This window comes from Peromyscus leucopus, chromosome 19 (assembly GCF_004664715.2).
Source record: "Peromyscus leucopus breed LL Stock chromosome 19, UCI_PerLeu_2.1, whole genome shotgun sequence".
Taxonomy (NCBI): domain Eukaryota; kingdom Metazoa; phylum Chordata; class Mammalia; order Rodentia; family Cricetidae; genus Peromyscus; species Peromyscus leucopus.
The window spans coordinates 28,182,005-28,205,391 of NC_051079.1; the positions used below are offsets into that span (position 1 = coordinate 28,182,005).

The following is a 23,387-nucleotide window of genomic DNA, read 5'->3' on the forward strand; positions in this document are numbered from 1 at the left end:
GTCTTCCTGAGTGATATTCCCTCTAATTAGCTAACACCAAGTAGTCAGCCCTAAAAAGTATACATCTGAGCAACAGTAATGTACTCACGTTATATTTTATACACACACACACACCTGCCCGCACTCACCCAAGCACCAATAACTGAAGGAAAACAGACCATGAATTTGAGAGAGCAGAGGGCTGACATGGTGGAGTGGAGGGAGGAGAGAAATATTATAAACACTGTAGTCATATAAAAAATTCTCAAAACAGTAGTAAAATTTTTTAAAGGAATGATTGCTTTATTGAGGTAGCCACTGTTGTCTTTTAGTCCAGACAAATCCAAAGAAAGGTTCAAAATGGAGTTGAAGCCAGAGAATACGCAGGCCTGGCTATCAACGATAGAATTAGCTTGGGTCAATAATTTAATTTTTCCCTCTAGGGCCAGCAGTAAAAGGTGGATTTTACACATTCAAGTCACCTGCACTTTTCTTATCTTTGTTCACTAGGACAAATGTAAATACTCAGCTGCACACACCAGGTGACTGTATTTTCTGTCTCTGTTTATCTTTGCTTTACCCCAAAGATTACTGATTTGTTTAAGAATATGCTATGTAATAGCTTTCAAACCAAATGTAAAAGTACTCTAAGGGAAGATTTTCACCACATTTCTGTTCTATGGTTTCAGTAGGACACATTTTATCTTATTTTAGCAAGGCAAGAAAGACTGGTTATTTGTTCTCTGCTTTGCATTTATGGAGAGAGGTTTCAACTTTAGGTGTACATAAAGAAACTTTCTCTAAGGTTTTGATAAGGTAGGAGGGAAAAAACATGTTTCTTTTGAAATACTTAATTTCTCACTTGCTGCATGGATCAGAAAGTTATTTGGTGAGAATTCTGAAAACCAAATGATTTGTATCCATGATTAAAGGTGGGATGAGATCCAATTTTCTCTCCTAATTTTTCAGTTTAAGCTAAGAATTATAGGTTAATGTGGAATGAAATCATCTGTGATATATTATGTTCATTTATCAAATGAGCTGTTTGGATGTTGTCCATTTTTATGTAAAATATGAAATAAAGATCCTATCTCCACACTGTTTATCATTTACACCCATTTATGTATGTCAGAAGCTACAGTAACCAACCTATGGACAGTAATAGCCCCAAGGATTTTCAGTGAGGAGGGGCAAAAGTGGAGAGTTCCTCTCTGACTTTGGACACACCAAGGGCTTGTCACGGCAGTTCTCTGGGTTTAATCTGCTTGACCATAAAAATCAAAATCTTTAGCTAATATACACCAAATATGCAGGACACATTTTCCAAGTGGTTTTGAGTAGTAAAGGATACACTTTGATCTGTAAATGACTTTTGGGATCCTGTATATTTATTTGAGAATAAATGGTCACCCAAACTCTACTTCACAGAAAAACAATGTATTTTTTTTTCCTCATGAACAGTCCATCCTGAGTCCTTAGCCATTATGCTAAGTAATTTAGCTATTAACAACTGTGTCACCATTCATAGAGGAGAAAATATTACAAACTTTGTAAACTCCACACACCCCCTTTCTCAGGCTGTGTTCTCAGTTCTGTTAGCTTAATTTGCATTACAAAACTTGAGTTTTAGGGAGGAGCAAAGATGTTTTAAATAGTACATCAAGATGAAGATTGGTTAAGGACAGTTTTGGTAAAGAGGAAGATTGGTAAGGACACTTTTCATTACATGGTTATTTCTAGAATGAAGATTTTCTTTTCTTTCTCTTTGATGTTTCTTTACTATTCGGAACACACAGAATAATAAATGGTTTACTAGGACCTGAACTGTAAATGGCTTCATACAGAATTTTGAGCATGATATCTTCAGAGAAGGCAAGAATATGATGGAGACAATGATAAATTATTGCTGGCTTCAGACATATACCCTCATATCTTTGAAGTGTTTGTATTTCTACTTGAAATAGGATGGGAACTTGGTTTCACCTTTTTTAATCTGTAAAATAATTTCAAACAGCCAACAGTGTACATGTCTGAAATCATACCAATATTATAATCTTGCAACTAACACTTAGTAGCCAAGGCTGCCTATGAACTTGCAATCCTGCCCCAGCTTCCTCCTGAGAGATGAGAATATAGATGTATACCATCACATTCAGCTTTCTTGTCTGATTCTTAGAGATCTGATTCACTTACTATGCTTAGTAGCCCACACAGAAATAAAGAGATTTTTGCCAATTTTAGCCATTTCTCATATCCTACCTATAATTTTGTCATTGTTGTCTTGGACACAGTCTCATAGCCTAGACTCTATTTTTTATTCTTATATACTATGCCAATTTTCTCTTTCCTGTCCTCTCTATGGTCACCTTAAATATATGCTTTCACCTCTGCAGTGATTTGTCCTAAGTTGTCCTATTCTTAGCCTCTTCTCTTTCCATTCCAACCAATCTCTGTGCTGCCAAAACATCCATTCCTGTCCTAATTAAAAGTCTAGGGGCTTCTCCAATGTGTACAGTACAAGCACAATATGGCTCACAGTCTGGCCTCTTTCTTTTTTCCAATCGTATGTCTTTCTACAAACACAAACCATTTGGTGTGTCATTTCAGAGAACCTGTGTTGTATAAATATTTACAAAGTGCCTAGTGCATACCAACTTTTTCCTGGGAGTCTTTGCTGAGACCTGTTCCCCTATCCTGAAGCATGTACTGTGGCATTTCTGAACCCACAAGATTTTGGGACTCAAACATTGCCATTAAGATTTTACAGAGGTGGCCTTGGTACTTTGTGATGTGTATGTGTATGCTCTTCCTACTAGTAATTCCTTTGAAGAGATACAGAACCCATGTCTTGAGCCTCTTCATACAATGAGCCTCTTCTACCTGGTTCTAATAAAGATGTGAAGTATAAATATGCTAAATAAAATACCCTATCTTATCTGGGGAAGAATTTGAAGCGTAGGTGTTTATATAATTATGCCCAATAAAGGTGTAACCCTGCAGCTAAGTACTGCACAGTATTCTTTATGAAAGGGACTGAGTAGAACAGCATACATAATCTTATGATATGGACACTGTTGTCAACATTACAGATTTAGATACATTGAATTAATTAGGAAAGTCCAATCATGTCTTCCTGCTCCCCTACACACTTGTATGGTCTTTCCTACACTAAATTAACGTTGTGAACCAGTCTTCTACTTCCACTATGATAAGGTGACGAAACTGTGATCTTAAGATTGAGGAGCAATGCCTTCTACTTCATGTCTCAGTAACACAGAGTAAAAGCAGGAATTTCCCCGTGTTCACTTCTAATCCTAATTTGATTTTTTTTAAGGCAAAGAGTTGTTTTATAACTGTGTTAAATTTTCAAATATTCTCCAAACAAATGCCTATCCAGTTAGCTCCTAAAATTTCCAGAGGTATTTCTAAGAACAAAAGGAATGAAAAGGAATGGAATAGTATGTCTATATTTAGCACAAAAGAAGGAAAGAATCCCTCAGAACAAGCTTCGACTTCATTTAAGACCACATTCATTCTATCCCATCAAAGGCTAAAGCTTAATTCTCATGTTAGTGCGAGGTGCTAGTTTCTGAGATGCCAATCTACTAACAAATGAGTCTCTTTTAATCCTCCCCTTAGTCCCTCAATATTCACAGTAGTGACTGTGATAATAATATACATATCTGATAACTAGGGAGAGACACATTTATTAGAATTCTCACTAGTAGATCAAGAAATACACAGGTAGTCTTTTGAATGGATGAAAAAGCTACTTATAGGCTGAAAGGATTTTCAGTCAAACCTCGACACAATTCTGCAGTCACAGCAATAACCATATTGCAAATTACATATTTTAATTCCATATTATATTCCTAACTAGGAACTTACATACACAGTACTAAATTTAATTTACAGACTGAGAATAAAGAAATTAAGCTATTTGTTCACTGAGTTGAATCATAAAATACCACCTGGATTTGAATCCAGCTATGCCTGATAGTTGCTTAGTAAGGATTCGGAAGATAGTAGCCTTTAAAGTTAGTAAATTTTTTAAAATGATGTGGGCACCAAGAAGATACTACTGAGGTAAATATAAAAATTCAGTTCTAATTCATCCTCTCCTGTCTGTGAATAAAGTACAAATTATTTATAAAAGTACACTTGTAACTTACAGGTCCACAAACATCCAGGGTGTTTACATTTTCCTTAGATCCTTATTGTGTTGAATTACTGTAATCATGGTGAGCAGTATCAACGATCCAGAAGCAGAGACATGTCTTATGCACTCAGCACCATCCTTGCTCTCAGAGAAGCTCTGAAGTACACTGTACATTGGACTCATGTATTGGGCCCTGGAGTTTTTCAGAATACATCTTTAAATAAAATAAACTACTCCGCTAAGGTATCAAGTTGGATATGAGCAGTTACAGGGAAGTCATTTCTAAGCTAGAACAGAAATACTAAATAGTTAATTGAAGTAAAATGAAGTCAGTGTTACACAGCCTGAGCTGGAGGGGAATGGCTAATCAGACTGCCAGATCTGTGAGTGGAAAACACACCTACTATCAGAAAAGCATTAGGGGTATGTTAATTTGTTAACTGATGTTGAACAGACTGACAAAACCAAAAATTCTGATGCTTCAGTTTAAAGGTCATTAAAGTATCAGAATTTATATATCCGACTCAACTGTAAGATAATAGGTACCATTTATTTAGAAGTTTTCTGCTAGGTACTTGATACACAGATTCTGTGATCCCCGTAAGCAACCCCAGAGACAATGTCACTGTTGACATGTAAAAGTGTGGAAACTAAGACACAGGGATGTTTTGAAAGAACACCAGTCCCAGGGCACTCTCCATGTAATACACCAGTAGGAGGGAATATCTGAATCTGAACTCAAGATTTGAGGTTGACTGCCATTTCACTTTTAGCACATATCAAAAACAAATGTTTGGCTAACTACAGCAGAGTAACATAGAATATTGTATCCACTTTTAGGTGACTATGGTAGAGTAATGGTAATAACTGCAGGATGGAGGTCTCCTATTCTACAAAACTGTACTAAAGTCCTCTTGGTAAGTTATGTAAATGTCAAATTATATAGAGGAAAATAGTGCAGCGTGCACATGTTGCATGTTTATATATATTCTGATTTATATACTCACCCACATATATATTCTCAATAATTCAGAAGATATGCAATATAAGCTATCATGTAGTTTTACTTCTATAAATTTTGCAATCAAAAACAAATTTTTTGTTTCGAGTCCAAAAAAGTTTAGATTACTATTGTTCAAATTAGAATATTCCTATGACAATAATTTGTGTTTCTTCTAAATCTGAATTCACTAACATTAGAAACAACATGGGACTCGAAAAAAATTTAAAAATAGGTGTGATTTTTGTTGGAGCGTTTTACTGAATGTCAAGCTCCATGGGCACAGATGATGTTTCTTGAGAAGGCATTGTGCCTGGTAATGCAATGGGAATGTGCTATCTGCAGCTTTGAAAGTGGTAAGCATTTATAACCAAAGAACAGCAATTCTGCTGGCTTTTAACTATCCCCCCCAAAACTATTCAGAATATTTAAGAGTAAACCCAGGCGCTGGAAGGTTGGCTCAAGGATTAAGACTACTAGGTGCTTTTCCAGAGGACCCAGGTTCAGTTCCTTGCACCCACATGGTGGCTCACAGTCATCAGTAACTCTGGTTCTAGGGGTTCTGACCCTCTCATGACCTCCATGGGCACTAGGTATGCACATGGTACATATACATACATGCAGTCAAAACACCTATATACAAATTAATTCTTTTTAAAAAGCAAATGAAAGCTGGGCAGTGGTGGCACACACCTTTAATCCCAACACTTGGGAGGCAGAGGCAGGCATATCTCTGTGAGTTTGAGGCCAGCCTGGGCTACAGAGTGAATTTCAGGAAAGGTACCAAAACTACACAGAGAAACCCTGTCTTGACAAATCAAGGGGGAGGGGGGGAAAAGCAAATGAAATACTATAGTGTCTGAAAAAAACTATTAAAGCTCAAAGTATATATCTTCATAGACGTATTAAAAATCCTTTTTTAACTAAATCCTGTCCTGAAAAGTGTCATCAGAATGCCTTCTTATGTGAGTGGTTGGTTCTGTGCACAGGAAACAAAGCTACTAAACACTACACTGTTGATAGGACATTTTTGTCAACACCAGCTCCCAAACCTGAGACATTCTGAAAGTACAGTTCACTATTTAAAAACAGCCAAAGCAGTGTTTAAAACTGCAGCTTAAAAAAATCACTTAAAGTCACAATTTGAAATTACAAGTAATATACTTTAATAGCAACGAACATTTCACTATTTAGAGATTCGTGTTATAGCAAGCAGATGGAATGGCATGCTGGTTGCACTTTGAGAAGAAATGTTTAAAACCCCTTGTGGACTATGGAGAGCTCAGAAAAACTAGCTGCCATTAATGAAACAGTAAGGAGGAAGGCTGTTAGGAATTCATCTCCACGACTTCAGTAAAACATGGCTCTTTGAAGAAATGAGGTAACGGTTTCTTCTGAGTTCCTGAATTTAAAACAATATATGTAGAATGAGCTTACTGGGCAATGTTACCATGTTTACTATTTTCTACAGAAAAAACATTCTCGGATTTATCAAATAACTCAGCGAACTATGGTGTTACAGCCCTTCTGGTCTGGGGCAGGTTGAGCTATCTGTGTAGCCGTTGCTTTGCAGTTGTACATAAACTGTTTCCACATTGAAATGAGTGAATGTATAAAGTCCTGCAGTAGGCCATAATAAAGTAAAAAAACATTGCAGAAGTTGTCTTGGCAGGGGAGGTGAGAGGGGAGAAGGAACCAAAAGACAATGACTGTTCCAAAAATTTTATTCATGGTTTAAAACAGAATACAAAACCACTTGCTAAAACCTGGATCACACAATCGGAGGACAGGTCATTGATTTAGCATTTACATCTTTGACAACTGCACACCAAACATTTTACTGTTGGTAAGTGATTCTCTAATATCTTTAATATTGGAAACTGACAACCACCGTCTATAACATGAAAAGCATTACCAGGTGAACTGTAAACTGTTAGATGGACATTACTGCAGGAGTTTGGCTATACCGAGACTATTATTCAGTCTGAGTATTTATTACCTTGTTTGTTTTGAACTTTCCCAAGACTTTCTGTAAGAATCAAAGACTAAACTACACTTGGTGGCATATAACTGTAACGCCAGTACTTGAGAGGCTGAGTCGGGGGACTGCCCTGCTTTGAGGCTAATGTTGGCTACAGAATTACAGTGTATCATAACATTTGAACCTTTAGAATTAAGAGTACAGAGAGAAATGAAAAGAAAGTATTTTAAAATTACAATGGAGTGGTTAGGCAAGGCTCCTGATAAACATTAGGAAGGAATCTGTCCACTCGTCTTCTATGAATAGGGAAGAGGGTAGGAATATTCCCTGAGGACCATCCTTATTTGAGTGTTGGTTTTCCTCAGAGTGCTCAAGAATGTGACCAATGCAAGGAATAGTTTCTGTAATTACTGAAATAGACACAACTCTAAAGCCAAAAATAATGAGGAATGGTAACTTAGGGGAATTCAACAGGAGAGGAAACAATAGGCTCACATCTTGCCACTGCGGTGGAAAGTTGAAATCAGCTGGGTAACTGTATTTATGGGTTACAGGATCACATTCTGAATAGATGATTTAATTTTCTTCTTGCTAGCAACAAGAAATAGTATCATATACCATTAGAATGATACATGCCAAAGCAATTGCATTTTTTCAGCCAGGTAGGAAGAAAAAAATGGAATGAACTCTACAAAACTACCATCCTCATTCAGAAAGCCTAAAATACTTTTCTTATTTCTTTATATTCAATCCACAATCTATGCCAAGAATATTGTTTCAAATCCATTTAGAAATGTACATTGAGAAATAGTGAAAAAATCTACTAAATTAAGCTGGATTAGATAATAGTAAGAACATTTAGAAAATAAAGAAACCTCCATTCATCTGTCAGAGAAACCTAACTATCAAAATCAAAAGACTGATCAAGAGTTTGGTTAGAACATTTGTAGATTTCTTTTTTATAGAAATAGTAGGCTATGTTACAGGTGTCCAACTCTTATGTGAAAATCAGAATGTTGAATAAAATACATCTATTTATCCTTAAAAGTACTTGTGAGCAGACAATGAATTAAGCTATGTCTAAGAAAAAGAAAGCACTCCAAACACAGAAATTTTAGGCTTAGTCAAATCGGAGTTTCAAATTAAAGAACTGGAAACTCACTTGAAAAATGGACACTCTTTCCCCTACCTCAAATAAACAGCATAACACACATATACTTTAGAAACCAGGAACTCTAAATAGCTAGTAAACAAGTGAAAAAAGTCATTCAGCTTCATTAGTAATTCTGAAGTTTCAAATTTAAGCCACACTGAAAGTCCATTACATACCTAGCACCCTGGGAGAAATGAGACATTTGACAATAAGAGGGAATGAAGTTTAGGGGTACAATTAGTTTGGAAGACAGTTTGGCATTATCTTGTCAAGTCTGGTGATCCAGCAACTCCAACAGTGGACGAGTAGCCACAAAAAAAATTGTATACAACAAACCATGTAAAGATGTTGATAGTTGCATTTTTCACTGTGAACTCAAACTGGAAACTAATCAAATGCTCACAACTGTGAAATAGATGCCCTGCCTCTAAGGATATAGTTCTCTCATATGAACAAACCACAACAATCTTCAGTGTTGAGACAAAGAAACAATACAAAATGACATTGTATTCCTAAGAATTCACACACAACTCTTCTATTGATATGAAATCTCCAGACAAAGGTTTAAGTATAACATATAGAGTAGCTAAAAAGCAAGAAAAATAAGTATCCTATTTGTTAGGGTGGTGGTGATTTATTGTAGAATATTATTTTAAGATGTGTTACATTGTTTAACCTGTGGAACATTTGTTTAATGATGCAAAGATGTGTTGTATTGTTTTATGTTGCATTTGTTTAACTTTGTGAAGCTGTGTTACTTTGCTTGTCTAAAACACCTGATTGGTCTAATAAAAAGCTGACTGGCCAATAGCAAGGCAGGAGAAAGGATAGGCAGGGCTGGCAGACATAGAGATTAAATAGGAGGAAAAAGAAAGAAGCAAAAAAGAGATCAAGGAGAAAGAGAACAAGGAGAGGACACTAGGGGCCAGCCACCTAGCCACACAGCCAGATACACTGTAAGAGTGAAAGTAAGTAAGAAAAAGTAGAAGCCCAGAGGCAAAAGGTAGATGAGATAATTTAAGCTAAGAAAAACTGGCAAGAAACAAGCCAAGCTAAGGCCAGGCATTCATAAGAAAGAATAAGCCTCCATGTGTGATTTATTTGGGAGCTGGGTGGCAGACCCACAAAAAAGGAGTAAAGAGTCAAAAGAGTAAAAAACAAACAACAGTTATTTCCATGATGATAATCCTGTAGAGTCACTCTCGAACCCTCCAGGGTGTTGCTAGGATTGCTTGTTTCTGTTTCTTACCCTGACTAGGAATTACAAGACTGCAAGCTTCATAACTATTCTTATATATAAATGTTTGATTCACAGAATTTTATTAGTAGTAGTTTTTTGTTTTGTTTGGGGGTGTTTATTGATCTGAGACTAGGCTTCACTGTGTTGCCCTAGTTGGCCTGGAACTCTTGAGAGATTTGCCTGCCTCCCAAGTACTGAGATTTCTTCCCACCATGCTGGAATCCACTGAACTTTTACAATTCCAAATAAATAAGTGGGAAATCTCTACATTATCTCCTCTATCCTAGTTTTGATGACTTCCTTCCTTTTACGTCTTAGTCATTTTTTGTATTTTCTTTCTTGAGTTCCTAGCCTGGCCTTACTTTCCTATATTCTTTCCCATTTTCTATGTCTTTTATTTCTGGGTCATCTTATTTTTCTGTTTCTCCTGTTCTATTGACTTTTCATCTGTCACTGTCTTAGTCTCCAAGGGCTCAGTTGCAGTCTCAGCAGGTTTCTTTAAAAAGCACCACACTGTTATTTGATGAATACTATTCTTATGTCTGAACATAAAAATGATAGTTTGAGGGAAGTTTCCTTTTCCCTGAATGCTTTCTATTTTCTCCTAGAGGGATTTTTCTTTCTGTTTGATCTCTGTTGCAAACCCGGAAGCTCTCCTTTTGTTACCTCACTCATCCCCAGCCCTGTGTAGGCAGGAAAATTCAAGGGCTTTCTCTATGAAGATACAAACGGCAACAGTGGACAAAAGACAAGATTCTCCTCAGTTAAAGGTGGGGACCCTAACATTGGAAGTTCACCTTCTACTCCTTGCTGAAGGCAGAAGCTTGGTATGTATTAAGCAAGTTACAGCTCCAAATGAAGAGGAGCAAGGGGATGATAATGCAGTGTTAAAGGAAGCAGACTAAGTTAATGTCAACTTCCCTTTACATAAGACTTAGCTGAATCTGTTAACTCAATAATTAGAAGTGTTCTTTAATTTATGACGTTTTCTTTTTACTACTTTTAAAAACATGCATGCCAATAATAATATAAAAATAACTATTCACCACTAGTCTTTTAAGAGACATCTGTATACAAGGATCATAAACACCCCAAGTCTCATCTCTTTCAAATACAAAAAGGTAAGTCTTCAATTGCAAACTGTTCTAACAGAATATGTATCCTGTACTGTATATTTATAACCAGAGTTGAAATTACAATGACATTATTCAATATTAACTTGTTATTAAATATTCTTAAGTAGTATTCAAAAAGTACAATTGTTAGGAAAGACAAAAACTATTTCAAACAAGTTACTGTAGAATATAGACTTATATAATTTACAGTGAATAATATGTGCAAATGTCCTCAGTGTTTAAAGTCAACTGAAATGTTAGTGCTCTGGGCTTAACTTCAGTAGAGGTTCATAGTAAACAAAATGGAGAAGAGGGTAAAATATATTTTATCACACTGTATTCTGGCACACATCCAGCTGATGTTTGTCTAAGATGATGCAATGGTTGAGTCATAAGTAGCTCACTGATGCCATGTTCAAAAGTACAGCCACAGTCCAAACAGTAGGAATAACAGAAATATTAGGTAGGTAGAACTATATTATGCTTTAAGAATTTTAAATAACTTTCCTTTTAGTGATTTCACTTGACCTGTTAATGAATTGATGCTAACTCTCACTGTGGGGGGGGGGGGGGGGCTGTATCATGACTATTATTTATCTTACATATGACATATGCTCTCATGTGTGTGGGGGCTGGCAGGGCATACATGCTCTGTATCAATGACCTCATTATTTTATCTTGACATCATCTCTGAGAATGATTGTTTTAACATCTCCATTTTGAGGATAAAGGCAAGACTAGTAAACAAGTTCCAGGGGCCAAGGTCACCACCTTGGTATCTTCCTGGCAACAAGAAGCTATTTTCAAACTTACAGTCCAGGAGTTTATTGCCTTCTATTGGTGTTCTGCATGTTGATGCCATACGGATACAAAGGTTACCATGGACATATATTGATAGTCACCTTTGAAGAGAAGTTGGACATCTCAAGTAAAGGTTTATGGCAGTAAACTACCAAAACATTAACAACAAAAAGACCCCGCAAGCTGTTGGAGGACTGAATCAGAAAGTCCTGAGCAAAGGAACACGGGAAATAAGGTTCTGTATCAGAAGTCAGGAAACATGCTGTGTGCTTCAGACCATGCGTACAACTAGTAAGACAAGAGTTTGTCTTTATGAAGCATCAGTAGTTCACTGTGGAAGATGTAAGGAAATGTAAGTTATATATATTATGAAAGGTAGAGGGGGGCCTTAACAACCAGACACTAGCACAGTCTATAAACCGAGCAAATTAAAGTTTCCCAAATTTAAATTTGGGACATTTTCTGGATTAAGAGAGGACAAAATACTGTCAGATGTCAGATCCCAGTTGTGGTCAGAATAATGTTTTTTTTTTTTTTTTTTTTTTTTTTTTTTTAAATTTTGGTGCCAGGGTCTCTCTACAGACCAGGCTGGCCTCAAACTCACAGGAAATCTTCCTGCATCTGCGTCTCAAGTGCTGGGATTAAAGGCAGGCACTACCATACCAGGCTAAGATGAAATAGTCTTAAAATATGTCAAAATCAAAATAATGAAAAGAAAAATCATTGATACAGAGCAGCAATCTGTATTGGCCCTGGCTACTGAGCCCTCCAGCCACGACACACAATAGTGAAGATCATTGAGCAGTATCTGTTATATATGTGCATATATCAAGATAAAATAATGAGATTATTGACAGGAAAACAATTGAGAAAAAGAGAAACATTGTAGTCACTCTGTAGTATAAGAGTGACATTTTCTCCACGAATAGAAAGCATTTAGACTCTGATAATCAAGTAAGATTGTTTGCTAGGGACATGTTACCTAGTTGTGGGAAACTGACTTCTGGCATTTCTAAAGCAGTGTTAAGAGGGTGGCTTGTATATGGTTGGTCTCCATGAGTTACAATAGAAGCTGTGATTAATTAACTTTGCAGAGGCCTTTCTAGGGAGATTGAAGTTCTTTATGATGAGAAGTTCCCTCCCTCAAATGTGACATTACTTAAAATGCAGAAACTTACATGTTCAAAGATATGCAAAAATATTTTGTAGTAATTACAGTTTATTTGAATTGTTTTACCAAGGTAAAAAGTAGGAAGTTCAAAATCTTCCCATGTAACAAAAGGGATGTAATTTGTATTATCTTTCAAGTTGTAGGCTTTAAGATATTTTTTATAAATTTGTATTGATCTGCATTAGCAGCACAAAATAATGGGTTTTAATCATGACATTTGTCTTTCCAAGTCTGGTTTATTTTGCTTAGCATGATGATTTCTGCCCATTTCTATATAAGCAACACAATATCATTTTTTAGTGGCTGCATAATACTCAAAGAATACACACATGCACGCACACACATGCATGCACACGCACACACGCGCACACACACACACACACACAGACAGACACACAGACACACAGACACACACACACTCTATCTCTCCACTGGTGGGTGATTAGGCTGATTCTGTGACTTGGCTATTTTGAGTTGTAACAAAATAAACATGAGTTTGTAGGCACCTTTGTTGTATTCTGACTTTGATTCCTGTTGATATGTACTGAAGAGTGATAAGCTCGATCACACAGTTTCTGGTTCTTTTTGTTGTTGTTAAGAATCTCCATACTAATTTCTGCAGTGTTTGACCTAATTGGGAAGCTTTGGATCTGAGAGAACTTAGAGGAAGGAGTGTGGGGTAAGTATGATCAAAATACATTGTATGAGAGTCTCGAAGAATTAATAAAGTATTTTAAAAGAAATAAATATTACTGCAACTCAGAATAATCTCCACAATATAACAATATGTAAGGGGCACTCCGCCTGCCCTCCTTGCTAGCATTTGTTTCGAAAACAGCATGTGTACGTGTGTACACAGATACACATGTACTGACGTTGGGCATCTTCCTCAATCACTCCTCACCGTATTCTTTGAGACAGGCTCTCTCAATGGATTTGAAACTCACCAATTTGGCTAGATTACATGACCAGCAAGCAGCAGTGATCCCTGTATCTGCCTCTGCATCCCTGAGATTGTAGACACATCTCCACACTTGCCTTTTTCCCCATGGGTGCCAAAGAGGGACTCAGTCTTCACTATTGCAAGGCAAGTATTGAGTTCCTTGTTTTCTTTTATTTTTCAAGGTCCAATCGTTTCTTATTTTAAAGACTTATTTTTGACTGGACTCAGACTCAAGAGTAGAAACTCGAAGTGAGGACAGCCTATGTCTCTTGGCGGTCTGTTCCAGGTATTCTTTGGCTTCTTTCATTCTCTTGGCTAAAAGTTTAGCGTGCCCCACAGCCTCCTCCTCAGTTTTCGTAGTGCACTGTTTCTTCAGAGCAGTATGTTTGTGTTACAGGACATGTGGAGTAACAAAGACACTGATTCTTTGGTGCTTTGGTCTTGGGATTAACTTCTTTTTTAAGGGCTTTCTCACAGCATGTTGTTGGACATCACCTTCTTTAGAGAGGTTAGAAATGCTTTCAGATTCTGCTAGTTCTTTTGAGACTACTGAGCCCAAATAGTATCTGTCAGTTCAGGAATATCCTTCTTTCCCCTATGCTCCCCCCCCCTTTCAATAACCACATTGAGAACACTCAGATTGGCATCTATGAACAGACTCGTGCTTCCTCTCTTTAGTTCTCCTTGGTCTGTAGCAAGGATACTTCTTACTCAACATCAGGCACACTGTGCTCTGGGTCAAGATGCCTTGCTTCATGGGAAAATCTTGTTTGTTATTCCTGCCACTGATTCTGACCTCATGACCTTTCCACTCTTCACCCAGGATCTCAAGCACCTACTTCTGTGGCCATGTATTTCTCATAGAAAGTATGAGGTTTGCGTTCATCATCATTTTAATGGGTTTCTGACAGCCAGTGCCTGGAAAGGAGCTATTCAGCTTCATCTTGTCATAGTCAATCCTAGGAGGCACCACAAAAAAGTGCTTGTTTTCTTGATGGTACTCATCCTGACTAGGGTAATTTGCCGTTCTTAATGTCTAAAGACACTGAACATTTTTTCCCACAGATTTATTGTTCACTTGTACTGTTATAATTATTTTAAAAGTATTTGTTCCTGATGTTTAACTTTTTGAATTCTTCTAATATTTTGGATTTTACTCTTTGGTGACTAGCTGGTGAAGACTTCCTTCCACTCTGTAGGCTGTCTCTTTATGTTGAAAATTGATCCCTTTCCTATTCTGCCTCCTGATTTCATGCAATGCAACAGCAGTTTTCTATCACTTCTTGGATGTGCTGGTTAGTTTTATATTAACTTGACACAATCTAGAGTCATTTGGGAACAGGGTACCCCAATTGAGAAAATATCCCCACAAAACTGGCCTGTGGGCAAGCCTGTAGAGACATTGTCTTCACTGAAGGTTGATGTGGAAGGTCCTAGCTCATTGCAGGCAGTGATAGGCATTGGCACTTGGTTCTGGGTGAACAGGCTGAGCAAGCTACGGTGGGGGTGAGGGGAAGCAAGCCAGTAAGCAGGACTCCTCCATGGCTTCTGCTTCAGTTTCTGCCTTCAGATTCTTGTCCTGAGTTCCCTGGATGAAGAACTACAAGTTCTGAGATGAAATAAACCTTTTCCTCCCCAAGCTGCTTCCGGTCATGGTGTCTCATCATAGTAATAGAAATCTTAACTGAAACATTAGACTATTACAGTCCTTTTCAAAAAGTCCTTGCCTGTGCATCTATCCTTCAATGTTTCCCTCTGTGTTTTCCTGTAGTAGTATCAAACTTCAACTAGGTCTTTGATCCATTTTGAGTTTTGTACAGGGTAAGAAGTAAAAATCAAGTTTGAGTCTTTTACATGTGGATATTCAATTTTCCTAATAACTTGTTAAAGAGCATTTTTCTTCAGTGTGTGTTTTGGCCCCCATGTGGATCAGATGACTACTGCTAGCTATGTTACTGTCAGTTTATTTCTGGGTCCTCTGTTCTGGTTCATTGGTCCACGGGTTTTATTTTCACACCACTGTCATGGTGGTTTTGTTACTTTGGCCCTGTATTATAATTTGAAGTGAGGTACTTTGTTGTCCCTTAGTACTGTCCCCTTTTCCTTTAAGATTACTTTGGTCCTAGTTGTGGGAATAATGTCATAGGGGTTAGCTATGGGGCTTAACTGCATCAAATCTGTAGATGACTTTCAAGAATACAATCATGTTATTTCATTCATTATTTCTTGTATTTCTGATTGCATTTGGTGAATTAATTTGCTCAGCTGTCACAGCCCCTTTTGTTCCATGGTTAACATGAGTCTGGTCAGCAAAGCAGGAGCCCTATAGAGTTGGGGGATCCTAAGGCAATGAAATGATGGGGTTGGAGCTGCATGTGGCTGCCATCTTGAGCAAAAGAAGACAAGAGTAGGATACAAGGAACATACCTAAATGTAATAAAAGCAATAGACAGCAAGCTGATTGCCAACATCAACTAGATGGAGAGAAACTCAAAGCAATTCCACAAAAATCAGGAATGAGACAAGGTTGTCCACTCTCTCCATACCTGTTCAATATAGAACTTGAAGTTTTAGCTACAGCAATAAGGAAACCAAGGGAATACAAATTGGAAAGGACAAAGTCAAAGTATTCACAGATGATATGATAGTATACATAAGTGACCCCAAAAACTCTACTAGGGAATTCTGACAGCTAATAAACACCTTTAGTCAAGTGGCTAGATACAAAAATACCCCCACCCCCAAATCAGTATCCCTCCATTATACAAATGATAAATGGGCTGAGAAAGAATCAGGGAAACAACACCCTTCAAATAATATAAAATATCTTGGTGTAACTCTAACCAAGCAAGTGAAAGACCTGTATGACAAAAACTTCAAGTCTTTGAAGAAAGAAATTGCTGTAGATACCAGAAAATGGAAAGCTCTCCATGTTCATGGATTGGTAGGATTAACATAGTAATAATGGCCATCTTACCAAAAGCAATCTACATATTCAATGCAATCCCCATTAAAATCCCAACACAATTCTTTACAGATCTTGAAAGACTACTCAACTTCATACGGAAAACCAAAATAATCCAGGATAGCTAAAACAATCCTGTACAATAAAAGAATTTCCAGAGGTACGACCATCCCTGATTTCAAGCTCTACTACAGAACTATAGTAATAAAAACTGCATGGTTTGGCATAAAAACAGGTGGATTAATGGAATCAAATTGAAGACCCAGTCATAAATCTGAACACCTATGGACACCAGATTTTTGACAAATAAACCAAAATTACATAACGGAAGAAGAAAGCATCTTCAGCAAATGATGCTGGCATAACTGGATGTCAGCATGTGTTAGTACAAATAGATCCATATCTATCACCCTGCACAATATTCAAGTTCAAGTGGATCAAAGACCTCAACATAAACCCAGATACACTGAACCTGACAGAAGAGAAAGGGGAGAATAGCCTCTAGGGCATTGGCACAGGAGACAACTTCCTGAACAGGACACCAATAGCAAAGGCACTAAGTTCAACACTTAATAAACTAAAAGGTTTCTATAAGGCAAAAGACACTATCAATAGGACAAAATGGCTGCCTACAGAATGGGAGAAGACTTCACAAACCCTACATCCCATCCAACAAAGGGCTGATTTCCAAATTATAAATCTCAAGAAACTAGATATCAACAAGCCAAATAATCCAATTTAAAAACAGGGTAGAGATAAATAGAGAATTTTCAACAGAAAAATCTCAAATGGCCGAAAATCACTTAAAGAGATGTTCAACATCCTTAGCTATTAGGGAAATGCAAATTATTCTGAAATTTTATCTTAAACCTGTCAGAATGGCTAAGATCAAACACAAAGACAGCTCATGCTGGAGAGGATGTGGAACAAGGGGAACACTCCTCCATTGCTGGTGGGAGTGCAAACTTGTACAACTACTTTGGAAGTCAGTGTGGCAGTTTCTCAGAAAACTGGGCCTTAATCTATCACAAGACCCAGCTATACCACTCTTGGGCATTTACCCAAAGGATGATCAATCATACCACAAGGACACTTTCTTAACTATGTTCATAAATGTTCACAACAGCTTTATTTTTAATAGCCAGAATGTGGAAATAACCTAGATGTCCCTCAACCGAGGAATGAATAAAGAAAATGTGATACATTTACAAAAAGGGGTATTACTCGGCTGTTAAAACAAGGACACCAGGAAATTTGAAGGCAAATGGATGGAACTAGGAAAATTATCCTGAGTGAGGTAACCCAAACCAGAAGGTCAAAAATGGTATGTACTCACTCATAAGTGGATATTAGCTGTAAAACAAAGGATAACTATGCTACAATCCACAGACCCAGAGAGAGTAGGTAGCAAGGAGGGTTTATGGGGGGGGGAACACCTGGATCTCCCTGGGAAGGGGAAATAGAAGGAATTTCATGAGTGGACTGTGGGTAGGTGGGGATGGGAACATGAGTGATCAGGTTAGAGTGGGGGTGTTTATGAGAGAGTACTGAAAAGAGGGGAGGCATTTCAGGGTTAAGGTGTAAGGGAATCTCTTAGGAATCTAAAGGACAACACCAGCTAAGACTCTTAGGAATAGAGGATATGTAGCCTGAACTGGCCACCTCCTATCACCAGGCAAGACTTTAAATAGAAACCGACCCAGGTTTGACACACAATCTGTCCTGCCTATGGGATGTGCTGGGGTAAGGGTGGCCCAGAGACTGAGGTAGAGGCCAACCAATGAACAGTCTAGCCTAAAACCCATGCCAGGACAGTAAGCCCACCCCTGACGTAGCCTCAAGTACCAGGACCCACAGGCTGGATGACCCAGAGACCTAGGATAGAACCAAACATTACTGGAAGAAAAAATGTCAATGGTGGAGATTGAGAAATCCTGCAAAAGTGGGGGAAAGGATTGTAGGAGCCAGAGGGGTCAAAGACACCACAAGAAAACTCACAGAATCAACTAACCTGGAATCATAGGGGCTTACAGAGACTGAACTGACAACCAAGGAGCCTACCTGGGACTGATCTAGGCTCTCTGCATATATGTGACAGTTGTATAGTGGAACATTATCAGTGGGATCAAGTGCTGTCTCTAACTCCTTTGCTGGCTTTTGGGACTCTATTCCCCATACTGGGTTGCCTTGCCCAGCCTTAATACAAGGCTTGGTACTTAATCTTACTGCAACTTGATATGCGATGTTTTGTTGACATTCATGGGAGACCTGTTCTTTCCTAAACAGAAAAGGAGGAGGAGTGGATTGGGGGGGGTGAAAACAGTTGTGGGGCTGGGAGAAGGGGAGGGAGGGAGGAGAAACTGTTACCTGGGTGTAAAATAGATAGATAGATGATAGATAGATAGATAGATAGATAGATAGATAGATAGATAGATAGATAGATAGATAGATAGAGGATAGAGGATGGGAGTAAGCACTCTGCAAGGCTGCCCTAGCAGAGGACTCCCCTCTTTGCAGGCTCACCTTGAAGATTTCAAAGAAAACTAGAAGCAGTGTCGTCTCCTCTTTTCTTCTATTTTAAAAACAGATAAAATTTGCACCGGCAACTCACACCTTTAACTAGTGCCCTAAGTCTGAAGCCCAACTCTGATAATTATTTGAAGGGTATCACAGTGTCAAAGGGCTAATAATGTTCTTTACTTTTAAATGCCATTATACTAAGTGCATTTCTAATATCTACTAGAGGATACACAGTGACTCTTTGGGCAATTAATTTTATTATACAAACAAATATTAACCAATATAGATGTTGTACATCTTTTGGTACTCAAGGAACAGCTTGAAAAAGCTGTTCTCTCAAATTACATTCCCATTTAGAAACTTAGGTTAAACTAACCTTAAAGACTACAAATTGTTAATGTGAAAAGACGTTAATAAATTCAGGCAGGCAGCAGTGTATATTTGATAGGGATAACATGCTGCTCACATGCAATCCCTCAAACTTTTTTTTTTTCTCTAAATTTTCTTTTGTCCTTCAGTTTAGAGAATAAAGTCCTTCAGTTTGCTGTACAGCTCCACTGTCTGTCCTGTCTGCCTTTCTAGAAGAGCCTTCCTTTATGCACACAGCAAGGTGTGGCTTTTGAACTCTTGCCCAGTGGAGACTGTCTATCTGAAACCCCACATCCTACCTTGGGTAACATGACCAGTATTCACTGTGTGGTCCTTTAGTGTTCACCTCAGCCTGGGCTTTCAAAGAGGTTCTTAGCCATTCCAGGTAACAACTTTTTCTTTTAATGGTGTTTTTGAGATGGTCTCTCACTAGCCCAGGCAGGCCTTGAACTCTCAAAGTGTCTCCTTTTCAGCCTCTTAAATCCTGGGTTTACATGTGTGTAACACGGTGCCTGGCTGCCAGCTTGTCTGTTGGCTTTTCCTCTATCAGCTAACTTCTCAGCTAACACAGTTTGGAACTCTAATAAGATTTGAATGTGACTTCTGATAAAAGTTTTGAAAATGCCCACTGGCAGTATAAACTACAACACTCAATTATTAAAAAGCAGGATAAGGTTAAAGCCAGGCAATTGGTAAGTTTATTCAGTCCCAGCACTTGGGAGCTGAAGGCAGGAACATAAGGATTTCAAGTTCAACCTTATCTATGTAGTGAGTTTGAAGTTAGTCTGAGCTAAATGAGACCCTGTCTCAGAAAAACAAATGAACAAAAGAACCCCAAAAAACCACAACCCATACACACACACACACACACACACACACACACACACACACACACACACACACAGGACAAGTTCATAAACTCTGGCAATCCTATTTTTAGACACTGATATAATGATCACAATTTATTTTAATTATACCTTGATATCATATTTGCAACTTGGCCTATAAACTAAAATTTATTTGTAACACCCAAAATGAAGTGTCATCCAGGCTATATGCATATAAGCACAGAGTGTTGAAAATTTTGACTTGACTGAAGAACACATTCCAGAGAGATAAGAGACACACTGCTTTCCTGTTTTCAGGCTCATACTACAAATGTCTGTCTCATGTATTTAGTACCACATTTAGAATTTAATTACCATGGATAATGAAAATCACCTACATAGCTAATATGATACAGTGTTAAACACTTACTTAAAAGATTGTATAGCTCTCAATCAATCCACATCTGTCAGCAAAGGACTACACAGTAGAAGGTTTTGGAGCCTTTTGCCATTCCCTCTTGTATTTTATAATCCTTTAAAAAAAATCATTCTTAGTTCATGGCGATTGAAGGGCCAGATGGATCTGGGACTATAGTTTGTTAACTCCTGATGCAGAGTTAGTTGCATTACCATGAGGAATCACCACAGAACACTACATGAATATAAAGAAATTAAAGAGCTTAATAAATAAAAGATGTAGATAGAATGAGTCCTATATTTGCAGGTAGACACATTAGAAATGTGTGACTGTAAAGAAATAAAAATATGGTGATTACACAAAAATATGAGAATATTCGTGAAATAAAAAGTTGTACTAGCTAGTTTTATGTCAACTTGGCACAAGTTATGTCATTTGGGAAAAGGGATCCCAGTTAAGAAAATCCCCTCACCAGACTGGCCTGTGGGCAACTCTGGGGGTCCTTTTCTTGATTGTTGATTGATGTGAGAGGCCCCAGCTCACTATATAGTGGGGGCTGCCTCTGGTGGTCCTAGGTTCTACAAGAAAGCAGGCTTAGCAAGCCATGAGAGGCAAGCAATTGAGCAGCATGCCTCCAAGGCGTCTGCATTAACTCCTGACTCCAGGTTCCTGCCCTGTCCTGCCCTGACTGCTCTTGGTGACGGACTGGAAGCGTAAGATGAAATAAACCCTTTCCTTCCTAAGTTGCTTTGGGTCATGGTGTTTCATTACTGAAATAGAAACCTAATGAAGACTGGTATTTGACTTTGTTGCTATTTTTTTTTTTTAAATTGTGTATGCACGGCATATGTACGTGTGTGTGTGTGTGTGGTGTGTTGTGTGTGTGTGTGTGTGTGTGTGTAGGGCTAAGCAGGCCCATGCTTGTGTTGAGACTAAAGGAAGATGTCAGGTGTCCTATCTGCCTTATTCCCTGAGACAGGGTCTCTCACTGAACCTCAGCTAGGCTGCTGGCCACCAAACCTTAGTGATTCTCCTGCCTCTACCTACCACAGCACTGGGGTGATGGGTGGGTTCATGCAGGACCACACCCAGCTGGGATTCAGACTCAGCTCCTCATGCTGGGATTCAGACTCAGCTCCTCATGCTCGTTCAGCAAGCGGTCTTAGCACTGAGTCATCTCCCCAGCTCCTCCTCTGTGAGTTTTACATTAAACCTTATTCTTCTTTAAAAGAAGGTAGTAAGTTTAACTCTAAAAGACAACTTTACTGTACATCCTCCTATCTACCCACTCACATTTTCATGTGTTCATCTATTTAACTAGCTCTCCATCTAATAAAGATTTTGTGAACATGTACTTTTTGTTATAATATTGATAGCACAAATAATATACTAAACACTCTGACAGGGGCTATAGCTGTAGTTTACTGGTCAGAGTACTTGCCTTGCAAGTAGAAGTTCCCAAGTTCCATCTCTACTACTGCAAACAAATAAGCAACAAAAACTTGGAGAGCACAATTTAAAACTGTGTTATAAGTACAGAAAAAGGCTTTATGTATTAATAAGTATTTTCAGTGGATGGATGACAGAAAATAGTATCCCCATGCATTTCCTCCCTATGTATTCCACCCTTAGTGACATTTTATGCAAATTCCTAATTACTGCACAATCAGAGGTGTGAGAGAAAAAGCCTCCTATACTATTTTTTCTTTAGTTGAAATACCATGAGATAAATACTACGCTAGGGAAATGCCTTGTGTTGTGATGGTACAGACAGGAGCATCAGGGATAGTCTTGCTTGAAGATGTGCTATTTAATTAGGTTTTGGAGAATGAAGAAGGGATGGTAAGAGAGTAGGTTAGAGGCAGAGTGAAGGCTAAGGGTCTGGATTATAGAAAGGGACTGCAGCAGGAAAGAAAGAATTAAAAAGCAGTTTAGAAACTGTATCCGATATCTAGGACAATGGTGTCACAAACCTGTGGGAGTAACCAACCAATGTCTGATTTGACTTAAGGCTTACTCCATGAGATGGAACCTATACCTGACACTGCTTGGGTGACCAAGAACCATACTCTAGATAGCCCAGGGAGCTAGAGTAAAACCAATTTAAAAAAAGAAGAAAAAACATATTCAATAAAAAGCTTATCAAATCTCTTCTGTTTTTTGGAGGTGTCTCCCCTCCCATTGATTTCTTTTTCTTTTCAACTTGACATAAAGAGAGTTACCTGGGAAGAAGGAACCTCAATTGAGACAATGCCTCCATCAGACTGCTTGTGGGATTTAATGTGGAAGAGCCCAGCACACTATGGGTGGTACCACCCAAGCAGATAAATGGTCTTGGGGTATACAAGAAAGCAAATAGAGCAGGCCAGGGGGAGCAAGCCAATAAGCAGCACTCCCTCGTGGCTTCTGCTGCAGTTCCTGCCTCCAGGCTCCCTCCTTGATTGACTTGCTGCCATGACTTCTCTTTATGATAAACTACAACCTTAAGTGAAATAAACCTTTTCTCCCCAAGTTGCCTGTGATCATGGTCTTTATCTCAGCAACAGAAACCACAACATAAGCCACATAGAATGCCTAACTGACCTGAGAGGCAGTGAGGACTGTTCCGCTCTTTCTTATAAACAGTAGTGATCTGATCTTATCTGTATGCATGAAAGCTACAGGTACAGAACAGAAATCACTGGAGATGAGAAGGATGCCAGTCAAGATGTTTTGGTAATCCACTTAAAAATTCATTGTAGCTGGG

General features: G+C 38.2%; 1 protein-coding gene and 1 long non-coding RNA gene across 6 annotated transcripts in view; one reads left to right on the forward strand and one right to left on the reverse strand.

Annotated features, from left to right (window-relative positions):
* LOC119086257 overlaps window positions 1-7,674 on the forward strand; it is a 52,314-nt gene extending 44,640 nt beyond the window's left edge. Inside the window, exons 2-3 of the long non-coding RNA XR_005089494.1 lie at window positions 4,979-5,055; window positions 6,882-7,674. This is a non-coding gene — a long non-coding RNA (uncharacterized LOC119086257). The remainder of the gene's footprint in view (window positions 1-4,978; window positions 5,056-6,881) is intronic.
* Nr3c1 (nuclear receptor subfamily 3 group C member 1) overlaps window positions 1-23,387 on the reverse strand; it is a 129,263-nt gene that overhangs the window by 33,169 nt on the left and 72,707 nt on the right. The gene's annotated exons all lie outside the window — the stretch shown is intronic.